The 17500-nt window shown below is 41.9% G+C and overlaps 2 long non-coding RNA genes and 2 other non-coding genes across 4 annotated transcripts in view; 1 reads left to right on the top strand and 3 right to left on the bottom strand.

Annotated features, from left to right (window-relative positions):
• The window catches only part of LOC135108386 (uncharacterized), a 7901-nt gene extending 7580 nt beyond the window's left edge, over positions 1-321 (bottom strand). Inside the window, exon 1 of the long non-coding RNA XR_010272243.1 lies at positions 190-321. This is a non-coding gene — a long non-coding RNA (uncharacterized LOC135108386). The remainder of the gene's footprint in view (positions 1-189) is intronic.
• Positions 322-8386: 8065 nt separating this feature from the next.
• Trnak-uuu (transfer RNA lysine (anticodon UUU)) lies at positions 8387-8459 on the top strand. Its single transcript has one exon. It is a non-coding gene; the product is annotated as a tRNA-Lys (tRNA).
• Positions 8460-9580: 1121 nt separating this feature from the next.
• Trnak-uuu (transfer RNA lysine (anticodon UUU)) lies at positions 9581-9653 on the bottom strand. Its single transcript has one exon. It is a non-coding gene; the product is annotated as a tRNA-Lys (tRNA).
• Positions 9654-12698: 3045 nt separating this feature from the next.
• Positions 12699-17500, bottom strand: part of LOC135108387 (uncharacterized) — a 15934-nt gene continuing 11132 nt past the window's right edge. Inside the window, exon 3 of the long non-coding RNA XR_010272244.1 lies at positions 12699-13530. This is a non-coding gene — a long non-coding RNA (uncharacterized LOC135108387). The remainder of the gene's footprint in view (positions 13531-17500) is intronic.

Below are 17500 nucleotides of genomic sequence, written 5' to 3'. Positions count from 1 at the left end.
AAGGTGACGAAACATATACAAGTTAATAAGCAACAAAGTGAATGTAACATGTACCAAATAATAAGTAATAAAGGAAAACAAATATATACCCAAAATACAACACAAATATAAGTAGCTCAGGCGTGTACGTAATGAAGAGTGTGAGTGTACGTGTGTGTGTGTGTGTGTTCGTCACGTCCTCTAACTCACGTCGATGTTACCGAATCCAGGCAGCAAGAAGGATGATGGTTCAAACTGCGAGAAGCGAGTGAGTGAAGAAATGTGGAGGCAGAAGTCAGTCGTCAGATCGGTTAGCTCGATCGAGACGCGAGTCAAGACGTGTTTCTAAAGCTTCGTCCTTATGATACAGCCGCGGTGTGGTCGAGATGGTATTCGAAGCAGATGGTTAGATGGAGAGATTAGTGGTTGGCGAGGTGGATACGAGGGTCGTAATAACAGTAAGGAGTAGCCACACATGGTTAAAAAACAATGTAACAGACGCCTGCCATGTTGTGCCATGCCAGTGTGAACAGTGACCCCACAGTGATGTCACTAAACAATGGAAATTTCTCGTCTTTTCATAGACTGTTAATCTTCTGCAATGTGTGTGTGTGTGTGTGTGTGTGTGTGTGTGTGTGTATGTGTGTGTGTTTATACTACACATGTACCATTCAGTTTATCGTATATAGTTTAGAAAGGAAACGATGCAAATAGTAATTTGGAAGAACACAGTTTCACTTGAGTCTGCCTTTAAATATACCATGTGACGTCACGCTTCCGTTTTCTGTGCACACATGAAGATATTCTCTCTCTCTCTCTCTCTCTCTCTCTCTCTCTCTCTCTCTCTCTCTCTCTCTCTCTCTCTCTCTCTCGTGGCATCATTCGCCTCACCTCATTGGTCGCCGCGAGCCCCAGAATCCTTCGTGATTGGCCACTTCTTCATGACCTAATCTCCCTCTGATTGGACCATTTATTGAGCCGCCACGCAATGGAAACTCGGTACAAATTGATTTACTTAAACAACTAGTCGATCAACTTTGCCCGTCTGTCTGTCTATACACACACACACACACACACACACACACACACACACACACACACACACCAAACTCCTAAGTCTATTATTGAAAGGAGAGCAAGAGTTGGGAGGGCTGGAAGAACTGAAGGGAGAGTCAGCGCCACAATCTCCCGGCCATACAGAGAAGAGCTCTCTGGGATGCAAACACAAGACACAAGACTGACTCTGAGCTGCACATGAGGGAGTGGTAACGCGGTACACTGTTTCATGGTGAGAAGTCGAGTGTAACACCAACATCATCATGAGCAGCATCAACCAGCGCTCCTCTTCTGTACCACCACCACCACCATCACCATCACCATCAACACCAGCCAGCCCTCGTCTTTTATACCACCACAATCACCACCGCAGACATGATAGTGATAATGAATAACACTAGATTCTACACATTTCAAACTTAGCCAAGAAGAAACCACTGTAAAGCACGAAATTCAAATTATGACAAGCCTTACATCCAAAGCTCTTCAGAAATGACAAAATAAGGAAAACCGAGGACTTTTTTTCCTACTTTCCTCCTCCTTCCTATCACCACCACCACCACCACCATCACCCACCACCAAGTTAAATTACAAGGGGAATCATCTTTAATCATTCAACAAATTTGGGAAACCACAAAGAGGCGGTCCTCGAGTTAAAGAGAGAGAGAGAGAGAGAGGAGAGAGAGAGAGAGAGAGAGAGAGAGAGAGAGAGAGAGAGAGAGAGAGAGAGAGAGAGAGAGAGAGAGAGAGAGAGAGAGAGAGAGAGAGAGAGGAGGCGAAAGGTTGGGAAGCAAGGAGAGAAGCAGGAAAGGGAAATGAAAAAAAGAAAAAAAAAGTTAGGGAGAAGGGAAAGGGAAGAAAAGAAAACGGAAGAAGGGAAGATGGTGAGAATACGAGAAGATATTGACGTGGAGAAGAGGGAGGAGAGGAAAGTAATGGTAGGAAGAGAAGGGAAGGTAGAGTAAGGGGACAGGGTGAGAAGGAGACGTGAGGGGAGGTGAGGTGAGAGGAGGGGAAGGTGAAGATATGGAGGCAGAAAAGTAGTGAAGGGGAGAGGAGATAAGGGGATAAAAAAAAAGTGAAAATGAGAAGAGGAAAAGGAAGGAGAGGAAGAGGGAGGGAGAGAGTAACGGAGAAGGAGAGGAAGAAAAAAGAGAGAAAGAAGGAGAAAGAGGAACATGTAAAGAAAATAAGATGGGAGGAGATGGGTAAGGGAAGAGATGGGGGGAGCATGTGAGAGTGGGGAGGGGAGGAGGAGGGGAAATTGTGATGAGGGAGAGGGAGAGGGGAGAAGAAACAAGGCGGGAAGAGGGGAGGTAATGACCAAAGCGAAAATGTCCATTCATCTTCCCTCTCTTAGTGACCCAAACCTCTCTCTCTCTCTCTCTCTCTCTCTCTCTCTCTCTCTCTCTCTCTCAATCACACCCTCATATTCCTGAAGACCAGTTCGTAAGGATGTTTTTTTTTTCTGAGTGGCGTATAACAATTCCCTTATTTTCTTATGTTCTTATGGCAAACGTTAAAAATACGAGTTTACAGCAAGAGCGGTGACACATTTTATTGTTAGTCCGAATAAAGCAAATCGATAATAAGTGATAGATCTACAAGACAGAAGGGGATAAAGAAAAATAGATCATGCAACTTCTAGGCAGTGCAATGTTTCGAGATGGCTGTAGGACAAGAAAGGACGTCTCAGAGAGGTTAGTAATTAAGGAAAAGTGTGTCAAACAGCAGTGCCACATGTTACTACCTGTTTTCACCTGCTGTCTAGCGTTGTCCTCAGTAAAGTAAAGTAAAGTGTTTGCCTGTTCCTTGAATCTGTGGGGAAGCGATGCATGGTCAGGCCACAAAGGGATTGCCAGTCCTCCCCGAACAATGGCAAAGCAAAAAAGAAACAAGGTGTGTATGTACAGTGAAACCATGTAGCTTCAATTAATGCTGTTTGCGACGAATGGCTGGCTTGTTTGAGAGGCGAGGACTGAGGGTAGCGATGGCGGGATTCAGAACCCGGCTAATCATCTCTGTGGCCTTAGAAAATAATCGTGGTGAGGGATCAAAGCGCTTCCGAATACGGGAAATAGGAGAGAGGAAGCGACGAAAGCCTGAAACAAATAATCGAGACAAGGCGCTGAAACCCTCGAGAATATTGACCGTAGCGCAATAAGAATGATACGCACACAATACGTACACCACCCACAGGAGAGAACACCGGAGTGCCACTGGGGCCAAGGGGCGTCAAGCAGATTCACCTCCCAGTCAGCGGACAACCCAACGACTTAATGCGGGCGAACTGCGTAGCCTCGAAAAAGTGGAGTATGTAAGTGAGGCTTCCCTGCTAACGAGGTGGTGGTGATGGTGGTGGAGGTGATGGTGATGGTGGTGATGGTCGACCCTCATCATCATCTAAATTTATTGTGTGTGTGTGTGTGTGTGTGTGTGTGTGTGTTGCTTCTTCTGTTCGCGGGTGTATCTGTTTGTGTGTGTGTTTGCATCTGTTCCTGCTTGTCTGCCTGTCTGTCTCATGTGTGTGTATGTATGTATGTATGTATGTATGTATGTATGTATGTATGTATGTATGTATGTACTTATTGTTGTCAGTCTGCCGGTTTCTCGTATGTCTCTCTCTCTCTCTCTCTCTCTCTCTCTCTCTCTCTCTCTCTTAATTACATTGTTTTTGAGACCGAAAGCGAGAGAGAGAGAGAGAGAGAGAGAGAGAGAGAGAGAGAGAGAGAGAGAGAGAGAGAGAGAGAGAGAGTACAGTCTTTCCCGTCACGTCCTCCTCCTCGCTCTGGGGCCCCAAAACCACACTCCTTCATCTTACCTCATTTAAATATTAGAGGAAAACGCGTAGTACATATATATCTTATGTAACACACACACACACACACACACACACACACACACACACACACACACACACACTCAAGATGGTATTAATGTTCATTATGTAAAATATGTGAAGTAGAGCTATAATTTCTACTCTCTCTCTCTCTCTCTCTCTCTCTCTCTCTCTCTCTCTCTCTCTCTCTCTCTCTCTCTCTCTCTCTCTTCTCATTCTTCTTTACTAGAATTATTCTTCATGCAGGAATTATTATGTCTAATATATAATGTAAGTTACGAGAGAGAGAGAGAGAGAGAGAGAGAGAGAGAGGAGAGAGAGAGAGAGAGAGAGAGAGAGAGGAGAGAGAGAGAGAGAGAGAGAGAGAGAGAGAGAGAGAGAGAGAGAATCATAACAACACCTACAGAGACATATTGATAAAAAGATAAACAGGTAAAAAATAGACTAATAAAAACGGAAAAAAAGGACAGAATAAGAAGATAAAAAAAAGATAAAGAAAGACGGAGAGATTGAAAAAAACAAACAAACAAACAAACAAACAAACAAAACACATTAGCTACTATAACGACTGATACAAAAACATATTCAAACACATTACCAGAGAGAGAGAGAGAGAGAGAGAGAGAGAGAGAGAGAGAGAGAGAGAGAGAGGAATGTAGAGTGGTATGGACAGACAAACTTATAGATAACTGAATCACATGTAGAGGAAATAAATAAAAGTAAAGAAATAAATAAACAGATACAGACAAAATTACGAGGAAAAATAAGGCAATAATATTTTCTCCCCCCCCCCAGTGATAATTAGAAACTTTGACCTCTATTACTCATCTTCAATATGAGGGTTAAGAAAGGTCGTCTCTCTCTCTCTCTCTCTCTCTCTCTCTCTCTCTCTCTCTCTCCATCTACAATACTATCTCGTATTCGTTTTTGGTTTTTGATCCGTTAGCTCAGAGAGAGAGAGAGAGAGAGAGAGAGAGAGAGAGAGAGAGAGAGAGAGAGAGAGAGAGAGAGAGAGAGAGAGAGAGAGAGAGAGAGAGAAAGTCAGGTCACGGAGGCTGTGGTTCACGCTGCGTTGACTGCCACCAATTTGACCACGTCTTTACCAGGGAGAGGGAGAGGAAGAGAGAAAGAGAGAAAATGGGGTAAAAGGAGAGGATGGAGAAAGATTACGGAGAGAGGGGCATCGAGGAGGAGGAGGAGGAGGGAGGAGGAAGGGGGGAGAAAGACAGGTTAGGTCAGCAATCGTGACTCACATAACTTTCCTGTATCCCTCACCACCTGCTCTCTCTCTCTCTCTCTCTCTCTCTCTCTCTCTCTCTACATCCATCACTCCTCCCCTCTTCCTCCTCTCCCCACTCCTCCTTCATTACAGCACCTGCTCCTCTTCCTCCTTTCCCCTTCTTCACCTTCCTCCTCCTCCTTTTTTTTCTGATATTTGTGAGGATGAAAAGATTTAGTTTATTAGTCTTGACAGCTAAAGGTTAATCTTGCATCGTTCTCTCCTCCTCCTCCTCTTCCTCTTTCTTCCTCCTCCTTCCCCTGTCTCTCTGTTTCCTTCTTTCTTCTGCTGTTTCTATTATCATTCCGTATCACTTTCCTCTCTTTCTCTTTCTCTCCTGTCAGTTCTTCCTTCCTCTGTTTCAACGATTTTATTGGTTATTGGTTTGTTTTGTTTCTCGTCTTCACATTTATTGGTATACTAGCTTTTTACAACATACTACTACTACTACTACTACTACTACTACTACTACTACTACTACTACTGTGCTTACTGGTGGTGATGATGATGAAGAGGAGGCGAAAGTGTGGGTCAAACGAGTAAGGATAACAACAAAAAAGTTACGCGGAGGAACAGGGATGATGGTGATGCCGAGGCGGAAGTGAATAAAGGAAGGAAAAATCGTTCTCGGCACAATGATATAGAGGGACTGTGAAATACGGAATGACCACGAAGCTGAAATGGACGAAGGGACACCACGCAGCGATGACTCAATGCGGCGACTTAGGGGACCTGACTGGGAAGAAATGAAGAAGGTGACACATTAAACAGATTAATTCCGGAGACTATCGGTAATTCTCCGGAGACACAAAGATACGGTTATGAGAGAGAGAGAGAGAGAGAGAGAGAGAGAGAGAGAGAGAGAGAGAGAGAGCAATACAAACAGGACAGCTACAAAAATCACACAAACTCAATTCAAACCTTTACATATAGAACTACCAAGACGAACAAGATGAATGAGTCAGTTTCGAATAAATGAAGCCAAGAATGGACACTCACTATAGCTGTGCGTGGGTGTTTCAAGTGTTTCAAGTGTTTTATTAAGTGTTTCAAAGCCTCGATTCTCATCTCCATCTCACTGGCCACGCTGACACTCGGGTTCCCTCAGTTTACCTTCCCTAGGCTTCCCCAGGTATCCATTTACCGAGCAGCCTGAAGAAAGGACGAACAGTTTGGGGCGCAGTTGGGGTAAGTGCGGAGAGCCCCAGCCTGGATTCGAACCGGGCCCCGTAGAATCGTAACCAGGGCGGTCAGCCACTGTATAAATTACCAACATTACTGAAACCCATTCTGAAACGCTTTTGCTCTCTCGCCACGATTGTTTTCAAAGGTCACATAGATGATTAGCTGGGTTTTCAAGACTTTCTCCTTTACATAATATACGAATCTTGTTATTCCGTCACTACACGTAAAAAAAAAATCTTCAAAAACCTGTGTAGCTTCAACTAGAAAGAAAGAACGAATGAAAGAAAGAAAGAAAAAGAAATTATTCCACGACCAATTCCGCTCAGATTTCTATAATAATACTTGTTAAAAAGAATAAAAAAAAAAAAAAAAAAGCACTACGACTCGCCAGCGGGATCGCCAAGGTTGTCTGTAAGGAAGATGAAATACGAGTAATCTGAACCGATTCCCGCGGACCACCTGAACCACTTGAGAAGCTTCGGGGTTCGCCGCACCGAGGTAACAGCAATCCGGTGGGGTGTGTTAAGCTTCCATTTTATTTCCTCCTGCATCTTGTTCCCTTGCTTGGCTGAGGGGAGAGAACAAAGACTGCAAACTTGTACAGCGATGTAGTTTTACGCTGATGAGGTAATTGGTGTGTGTGTGTGTGTGTGAGAATTTTCTTTTTTCTTTTTAATCACTCCTTTTTTCACTTCTAATTTTTATTCTTTAAATTTCTTAGCGCTTTCCCTCTGTTGCATCCTTATTACGCATTTATCTCTGCACACACACACACACACACACACACACACACACACACACACACACTCACTTTTTATTCACCTCTTCTCTTTGTGTGTTTCGTCTTCAACTATTCCTAACTTCCTATCATCACTTACACTCTTTCTCTCCCATCTTCTTTTCTTGCTACTAATTACTCTTTCCATCCTCTTTCAAACATCTCTTTCATCCCCATCTATATCCCCCCTCTCTTTCTCTCTCTCTCTTTCTCTCTCTCTCTACTCTTCCATCGCCTATAAACCATTTTTCTCTCGCATACTGTTCCATCACTCCTCTCCTCTCTCTCTCTACTTTCTCCTCCGCCTCCTCCTCCATCACTTGCTCTTTCCTCTCCCTCTCGCACATATTTAAACGTTTTTCCTCGCGCTGACGAGATCGCTCTCTTGATGACTATTTATGGAACATGTGCGGCTCCCTATTCTTTTTTTTTTGTGTTCTTTCTCCTCTGTTTTTTTTTCTTTTTTTTTTCTTCCCTGCACATATAAATTGTGATGCACGCCCCCCCTGGGATAGCCCGCTTCTCCCCTCCCGCTCTTGTTGGCAGGCTGGCTGAATGGTGCTCTCTCTCTCTCTCTCTCTCTCTCTCTCTCTCTCTGGAAAATCTACATTAGATACAAAATGAAATGTTCAGGGATGTCTTAAGAGCAAGTTTACGAATGTCTGGCGTGTTTACGAATGCACACACGACGGTTTCCCATGAGTACACAACCTTCGGAAACGTTTACAAGCTTTTTGGCGTTTACTGCCGCGTATATGACATTTACTGATGCATTTATACCCTACCTGCATGTTTCTGATGCGTCTCTGTTCTCTTGGCACGTTTGTAGATGCGTTTATGATATTTTTTGATGCATATATATCCTATCAGCACATTTTTGACGCGTCTTTGCTCTATTGGCCCGCTTAAAAACGCGCTTATGACATTTATAGATGCGTAAATACCTATCAGTACGTTTTTGATGCGTTTCTGCTCTATTAGCTCCCTCAAAAACGCGCATATGACGTTTATAGATGCGTAAATATCTATCAGTACGTTTTTGATGCGTCTCTGCTCTATTAGCTCGCTTAAAAACGCACATATAATGTTTACAGATGCGTATATACGATATTCCCTTCGAGACCGTTTACGCGTGCTTAAATTAAAAGAAGGTTCTGATGCGTGCAAAACCCGTAAGAACTTGACTAATCGTCTCCGCGGAGTATGGAAATAGTCCTGGCGAGAGAAAATGTTTAAATATATATGGATCCTTATCACCACTCTACATCAAGCCCGGATAGCTCAGTCGGTAGAGCATTAGGCTTTTAACCTAAGGGTCCAGGGTTCAAGTCCCTGTTCGGGCGAGCACAGTAGTGAGGTAATTATTTTGAGTGTGAAGGGTAAAGGCACAAAAATGAAGTAGAAAAGAAAAATACGTTAATTTGCTAATCTCTCGAGAAATGTCAGTAAAAAAAAAAAAAATTAAAAATAAATCAGTAAATAAATAAAAAAAAAAAAAACTAAAATGTTTAACCAACTTCTTTCGGGTGCACTGGAGGGCTTGTTTTTCTTTTTTTTTTTTTTCTGCGTTAGTTCGGTTATTTCTTTTATATATTGACTGGCTTACGTCCTTCCTTCACGTCAGGGTGTCGTGGAGGAGTGTGCCTTGCTGTGTGAGTAGGAGCGAGGTGATGGTTAGAACACACTGATGTGGCATACATTTCTGGAAGACGGGTATAATAAGCTTACACAGAATGCCTCAAGGAATACACACTGAGACGCCAGCAGCGGAGAGGTGCAGATGCAGGTGCTGGGCTTCTTAACCCTTTCAATTAGATACGAAACACCACCACCAGAAGTAATGCATGAAATATTTATAAGCATATACAAGAAAGTAGCGGATTGAAAGAATAGATTTTGCAATTTCTACTCACTTTATAGACTGCAGGTGGCTATACAACAAGTAAAGATGTCTCAGTGCGACTAGTAATTAGGGAAAAATGTACCAAATAGCAGTCAGAGGGTTAAGAAGTGATGGGGTAGGTTCATCGCTCTCCGCTGCGGGTCTGCTGGGCTGTCTTGCGTGAAAGCGGCGTGCGTCACGAGCGGACAGCGATGAATTAGTTCCATCACCTCTTCGCTGCTGCCACCTCTGTGTGTATTCCTTGAGGCATTCTGTGTAACCTTATTATATCTGTTTTCCAGACATGCGTGTTACAGCTTTGTGTTCTGACCATCACCTCGCTCTTACTCACACAGCAAGACACACTCCTCCACGATTCCCTGACTTGAAGGAAGGACGTCAGTCGGACAGTAAAAAGAGACGAAACGAAGAAAAACAAACATCCAGCGCACCCAAAAAAACGGTGGCTAATCATTTTGCAAGCTTTTTCTTTTATTATTGTTTTGTCTTACTAGTACCTCTTCTCTGCTTCACTTTTGTGCCTTCCCTTCACACGCAAAATAATTATCTCACTTTTATGCTCGCCCGAACAGGGACTTGAACCCTGGACCCTTAGGTTAAAAGCCTAATGCTCTACCGACTGAGCTATCCGGGCTTGAATTACGTGATAAGGGCCAGTAATTTTATACTCTCTCTCGACAGGACAATTTTCAAACCACGCAGAGACGATTGGTCTGGTTCTTATGGGCTTTTCCTCTTGGTAATGCACACAAAGAGGAGGAAATTTATCAGAATGAACTTGCATGGTTTTAAAAAGTTTATAATTTGAAAACATGGCATGCGACATTCGCAATCACTCATGACACTGAAACGAACATGAAACAAGTCAAGTACACGAATGACTGTGATACTTGCAGCTCCATCAAGTAAATGCAAGAATATGAATCAAATATTTCGAATTCTCATAGTACTGAATGTAAGGAATCTCCAGTAAACTTATCAAACTAACCAGATTTTTTAACCCTTTCTCTCAAGATAATTAATGTAGTTCCTGTTGACACTACAGAATACATTGCCTGAAACTATCACTGCAGTCTTAAAAACACCTTAGAAAGCCCCCACAACCTCTACTACCGCCTGTTCAAAGTTGTGGAAATACTACACAACATATTTATAAGCATCGTTCTGCTATTCTGTCTACCAAGGAGTCTCGCCTCGGTAGACTGCGGCCTTTCCTCTTTTATGTGTGTTTGTTACTTTTATTCTGTTTGTTTGTGGCAATAAATGTGTGAATTTGAACTACTAATACTTCGATTACTACTACTACTACTCTTACTACAACTACTACTACTACTAGACTCTATTAATTTTAATTACATAGATTACTCCGGTCAGAAAGTATGAGTATTGAAAACTATAACAATTAATTGATATATTTCATTGATAAAGAACTAGCATGTCTGACTACACTGCAATACAACCATGCTAAAAATATTGTACTAATATTACAAGTTATACAAATGTTTCAATCTTTTTTTTTTTTTTCAGTAGCAGTGCAAGAATATACATGTGCCGACTTCTTCATAAGCAGATATATATTTTTTTTTTTGTTCGTTCTTTTCACTTTCATTTTTCCCTCGTCATCCTTACTCTCAAGGTTACAGTTGCAGACTTACTTGCTCCACTGAAAATTAACACTCATTTCATAAGTTTCTTCCTTAATGAGTACAATTTATTTATTTATTTTTTTTGACGAGATTTTTTTTTTTGTCATTATTTTCTCGTATGTATTTTCATGTATGAACAAAAGCGAATATTTGCCTAAGTATGAATAATTATGTTGTAAAGATGTACATAGTGTGTGTGTGTGTGTGTGTGTGTGTGTGTGTGTGTGTGTGTGTGTGTGTGTGTGTGTGTGTGTGTTGTGTGTGTGTGTGTGTGTGTGTGTGTGTGTGTGTGTGTGTGTGTGGTCCCGCGTGAGTCTGTGATGAATTAGTAGTAGTGCGCTTCTACACATAGTTTGGTGGACATTGGTGCTAAACAGACGGACAGACATACACCCAAAGATCCTGTAACACTTGAAACTTTTTATAAGCGACACGAAGTTGGTGGTGGCTCTCTCTCTCTCTCTCTCTCTCGCTCTCTCTCTCTCTCTCTCTCTCTCTCTCTCTCTCTCTCTCTCTCTCTCTCTGAGGCGATTTGTCTTCCTTGGAGGCGTATTTCACGTGCGGGTTGTATTTTTTAGTGTTAGTTGTAAGTTACGAGAGAGAGAGAGAGAGAGAGAGAGAGAGAGAGAGAGAGAGAGAGAGAGAGAGAGAGAGAGAGAGAGAGAGAGAGAGAGAGAGAGAGAGAGAGAGAGAGACTTGCGTAAATTATGACAATATCTACAGACATACTATATAATAAGAAGTCTGAGTGTTTCTGCGCTGTAACTCCACTTGCAACATGCTGTAGTGGAAGTTATAAGAGTTTTCAAGGCTGTTTTCGTGATTGTTGTGGTAAATAAAAATAGAATAAATAGAGCATCATAAGATAGACAAAAATTCGACTAATCACCCATCGGTCTTTGAAAATCGTGCTAATGAGAGAAGAAAATGTTTAATATGCGTCTTACTCGTAAAGCGCGGGAAAAAAACAAAAAACAAAAAACAAATAGAAGCTGCAAAGTGACGCTTCCTTCGGGGCTAGTAATGAATTTCAGTGTCCTCCAAAGAAATGGTAAAAAAAAAAAAAAATAAAAAAATAAAAAAATAAATAATAAAAATATTGATAGTGGAAAATTAACATCCTAGATCATACAATTATACATCATAGGTTTACAATTAGGCAATATTGAATGAAATGCACTTAACTTGATTCCACGCATGATGGGAGACTAAATATTCCTCTCTCTCTCTCTCTCTCTCTCTCTCTCTCTCTCTCTCTCTCTCTCTCTCTGTTGATCATTTTCAGTCTGTTTTGTTTTTCTCTCTTCTGTTCTTTCTTTTTTTCTCTCTTTGTGTCTGGTGAGCCGTTTAAGTATGTCTGTCGTTCTGTTTGTCTGTCGCTGTCTGTCTGATTGTCTGTCTGTCTCCATTAGACAATTATACCAAGGCGTGAAGGTGGTGGTGGTGGTGGTGGTGGTGGCGGGGGTTCGTGCCTCCAGCCAGTGTGGGCCCAAATGCACTGCCGTTTACATTATGCCTTCATTATGGCTTATCTGCATTTTCAGGCGTTTTGCTGCCACCAGCCGTAAATAGCCGAGTGTTCCCGCCAACGCTCTGCTGCACGGCACGACTATTATCGCGATTATTATTATTATTATTATTATTATTATTATTATTATTATTATTATTATTACCAACACCATTATCACTACCACCACTACTAACTACTATTTACTACTGCTGCCATCATCAAAACCTTAAATTTATGAAGCAAACTAGCTCATATTGTACATCCTACGTGTTCTAACAAAATAAAGTAAACAGATAAATAAACAATAATACAACCAGATGAAGACACCAGGCAGGAAACTATTACCGTTATTCTTATTACTATCATTGTTGTTTTTTCTTCGATCACACATTTCATTCTTATTTCAGTAACTGGAATATAAATAACGTGCAAGAGTACTTTGGTGCAGCAACAGCAGCAGCACCAGCAGCAGAACCAATATGCAATTCATTACAGGTACTGGAATTCATTAAGATCTTCAATAAATTCATCTTGCTTTGATGTAATGCCTTGCTTCGCCATATCAACATTAACAGAACATCAGTTTGATTTTATTCTGGACATCAATGGAGGATTATAATAAATTGCGTGCGTGAGTGCGTGCGTGGGTGTGGTGTGGTGCGTGCGTGTGTGTGTACGGAAGCATGTCTAGTCACTCATTCACTGGCTATGTATATATTTTATGCTTTTATTTTTTTTTGTGTGATTTTCTTATCTATTAGGGTCAGAAATGCGCCTCTTACTACGGAAGGACAGTGGTTTTTGCACTTGAGAACCGTAACCCTGAGTGGATGCCCTTCCTAACCTCGGACAGTGGCCAGGATTCGGAACACTGAGGACACTGATTTGAAGACGGGACAAAATTACCCAGGAGAAGCTTTCACTGAGGATCGAACCCCTGGCAGAACACTCAAGGAAAGAAAAGTTCCAACACTTCGCCGATCAGGCCTAGATGATCTCCACAGCCTGTCCAACACCGTGCATGAGTATACGTCTTCGGAATAAACTCATCACTATTAAGGAAACGTACAACCAGCATTTATCTTATTATCTGAAACTTTAAAATGGACGATACTTAGCTGTGTTCATCATTGCTGCCTGTATATATAAACAATAGTGATTAGGGTTCCATTAGCATAACGCGAGCACGGTTTTCGGACACAGTGTTGACAGGTGTGTTACCAGACTACGGTGATGCAATCTCGAGGTCCCGAGACCGTGACTGCAATGAGAGTTTAACAAGGATTCTGTGTCCTCAGCAGGAAGAACACCCATGAGAACACGACCAGTGCTCTAAGTGGCTTTTGAAAACAGTACTGAAAAGAGAACAAAGCATTAACAAATACAAGTGATTTAGAAGGAAATGAGATACAAATACAAATTTGAAAAAAAAAAAAAAAAAAAAACAGGTGTACTGGGGTGAGATTATTTAAACTTAGCTTTTGTTTTGCAGTCAAGGTTTCTTTCTTCTTCTTCTTCTTTTTATTTTTTTAACACGTAATGAGAAAAAAAAAAAAAAAATGCATCGGGGTCACGGCCGCCGCCTCACGCCTCTTTACCGCCGCTAATGCCGCCGTGACGAGTTTACTCAATTAATTCACGAGACACGCTATCGGGGTCACCATTCCGGGGCTTAATTCATACGTGAGTTTAATTACATTTAATCCGAAAATTTTACTATTACCTTCCCCCGCGATGGGGGCAGCAAGGCGTGGCGGCTGCGCAGTAATGGTCTATTTAGGCGGCAGTCCGATGCTTCATTTAGATAGGACACCATTTCTTGATTGGTCTAAGTAATTGCCGCGTCAGCACTAATTAAACTAGCGCTGGGGTAACCGTTTTCTTTTATTTTATCTTCGTGTTTTTATCTATTTATTTATCTATTTTAAGTTAGGAAAGAGGGAGGCAGAGAGGACGCGAAATTGCTTTACACACACACACAAACACACACACACACACACATTCTCTCTCTCTCTCTCTCTCTTGGTAGTCTGCTTTTCTTTACTCCTATTTTTATTTACATTTCTTTCAATCCAATCTTTATGTGCGTCACCACCACTAGACGACACAGCCAGACTCATCGTAATGGCTACCATCACTCATCCTCCCCCTTCTCCTCCTGCTCCTGCTCCTTCTCCTCCTCATCATCAACAAAGCACATTCACATTCTTGCTGTTCCGTCGTAGAAACTGTATTACGAAATTATTTTTGTTTAAGCTTTTTGTGGGATATTTTTTTTTTTGCGGGAGAGGGTAAATTCTCTCTCTCTCTCTCTCTCTCTGATCCATAAAACATATCTACATTTACTCGCGCTTTTTTTTTTCATGGAAACATTGCAAGCGGCTGGAGGAAGAAATAATAATAAATAAGTAAATAACTGAGACAGAAGCATATCTCACTGCATGCTAATAAGAAAACGTTACGGAGGAAAAGAAAGAAAATGGAGAAGCATATCTCACTGCATGCTAATAAGAAAACGTTACGGAGGAAAAGAAAGAAAATGGAAAAGAAGTAAGAGAAAGGAGCAACCGTTTTCTTTAACCTTTTCGGCTCGCAAGTCACAAAAGACGATGTAGTAATTGCATGGAACTCAATAACTAGACCAACAATTACGTGGGCTACACTGAGGACGCTTTTTTTTTTTTTTTTCAAATTTTGTATATTTCTTTCTTTTCCCCTTTTCTTTAATATATTTTTTGGCCTATAGTACCGGTTAATAAGACGAAACGATATTTATTTTTTTCTTTACGTTAAGGAAGCTTCTTTTTCTTTTTTTTTTTTTTACTGTTCTCTTTTTAGCATGTTCTTGTCCTATAGCACTGGTTAATATGGCAATACTTTATTTATTATTTTTTTTCTTCCTTTTTTTCTTTCTCTTTCTTTAAACATATTCACTTACTTACTTTCATAGGCATACGTAGACGGTCAGCCTTTCTCTCTATTCCTGGAGGCTCAGTTGGTCAGCGAGAACTCGATTTTTCAGAACCTCAACGCCGCCTCAGAGACTCACGCCGCCCCTCCCCTCCCCTCCTCCCCCAGGCAAAGACCCCGGGTGCACTCCTTGTCGAGAGTTGTCATCGCCCTTCGCTCCGTCCCGCCGAACTACAGAAGAGATCTTGGTAATGGGTAACACTTCGCTCTGAGCACGTATCCCATCAGGAGAGCCAAATGATGTTCCAGCTGTTATTATTTACCGTTCTTCTTTTCTCCTTCCTTCGTCCTCTTGCACCACCACCTCCTTCTCGTGTATCCCATCAAGAAAGCAAAATGAAACTCACGCTGGTTATTATTCCTCCTACTCCTTCCTCTTTTTCCTTTCCCCCTTTCGTTAATTATTATTATTCTCTTCCTCGCCATCCTCCAAGCACATCGTCTTCCTAGTTCCCCCTGCAAACTGTACAAACATGAACGTCGTGTGCTGCGGGTGACAGAAGTACGCTCTTAACCATTCACCGACGTAATGTCCATCCTGAGAGGCAATTCATGTCCTCAGCTCCTATTACTGCCTGGGTATTTTTCCCCCGAATCACACACAAGCTTTTTAGACATTACTGCATTCGTACTATATATTCTTTTCACTAGTTCTGTAGTTGAGAGAGAGAGAGAGAGAGAGAGAGAAAAAAAAATAGCTTCCTAGTCTCCCTTGTCTTTTTGTAACCATGCAAACAATATTATTACAAATACTCGTACAGACCAGAGTAATAAATATGTTAGTCTTACAGGTATTTATTTCATCCCATATGCACTCCTTCGTCACTGACCGGTATTCTGAAACGCTTCGCTCTCTCATCACAACTATTTTCAAAGGCCACAGAGATGATTAACCGGGTTCTCAAGCGTGTTTCTCCCGTAAATAATAAAGAAACCTTGCTAATCTGGCACTACAATCGCAAAAACACCCTTCAAAACTCATGCAACTTCAAACAGAGCCTTTTGGAAGTAGTTGGGATGAAGCCTGGAAGCATTTATGAGTATGGTCGATTCTCTGTACAGGGCATGACACTCACCTTCACTTCCCCTTGCCCGTCCCTCTCTCACTCTTCAGCTAACTCACATCAGGCTGCTCCATCACGCCATCACTCACGCAACACTCATCACTCCCACCGTCTTTGTGTGTGTGGGGATAAATCAGTGTCCCCTCTGTTGGTGTGTGAAGGAGAGGCGCGCTTATTTCCCTGCCTGCTCCCTGTTATCCTTCTCAAGCACAGTCCTACAGACATTGACAAGACGTGTGTTGCAATGGTGCGACACGAGTGACCCATATGCTGAAACACTTCTGCGCCGCACTTGTACTGTATTCAAAAAGGCTCTAGTTGAGGTTACTCTGGTTTTTAAGGGTGCTTTCACGGTTCTAGTGATAGATAAACAAGATTTCTACATTATTAATGGGAGAAACACCAGTGACAGCCAAGCTAATCATCTTTGTGGCCTTTGAAAATAGTCGTGGTGAGAGAGCGGAACGTTTCAAAATACGGGCTACTGTTTCATTGTGATTCATGCATAAATACAAACAGGCAGGCAAGGATATTGATATTAGGAAGAGGAGTGCTAGGCGGCGATTCAGACAGGAGGAAGAAATCACAGGGTTACAAGAAAGGAAGAGGGAGAAAATGATGATGAAGATAAAAACAGAGATAATGAAGAAGAAGAAGAAGAAAAAGAAAGGAGAATGAGAAGAAAAAGAAAGAAAAAGAAAGAAAGAAAAGGAAAGAAAGACGAAGACGAAATCGAAGACAAAGAAGAAAGCAATACAGGGGACAAAAACAGAGAGAGAGAGAGAGAGAGAGAGAGAGAGAGAGAGAGAGAGAGAGAGAGAGAGAGAGAGAGAGAGAGAGAGAGAGAGAGAGAGAGAGATTTCATATACATATTAACAGACTTACCTCACTTATACTTAAGGAACAACAAAGAAAGAATAAAAAAACAAGGTTATTTTCCTACTTTTCCTCTTTCCCTACCCCCTTCCTTCCCTCCTTTATTTTTTTTTACGTCATTTTTCTCCTATCACCCTTTGTCTCCCTTCACTCCCTTACTGTCCTACGTCTCTAAAACCTCCAGTCTTTCCTCCCTTTCCCCCTCCTTACCTCCCTCCCTCCTTTCCTTCCTTCTTTCCTTCCTTACTCCTTCCGTCTATCCCGATAAACACCATTATTTCACACGTTGTTGGTTCCTCCTCCTCCTCCTCCTCCTCCTCCTCCTCCTCCTCCTCCTCCTCCTCCTCCTCCTCCTCCTCTTCCTCCTCCTTCCTATCCTAACTTCGTGGCCGCCATAATAAAGAGGAAAAAGATA

The sequence above is a fragment of the Scylla paramamosain genome, chromosome 17, assembly GCF_035594125.1.
Source record: "Scylla paramamosain isolate STU-SP2022 chromosome 17, ASM3559412v1, whole genome shotgun sequence".
NCBI lineage: Eukaryota > Metazoa > Arthropoda > Malacostraca > Decapoda > Portunidae > Scylla > Scylla paramamosain.
This window is presented reverse-complemented; position numbering and strand designations above follow the sequence as displayed.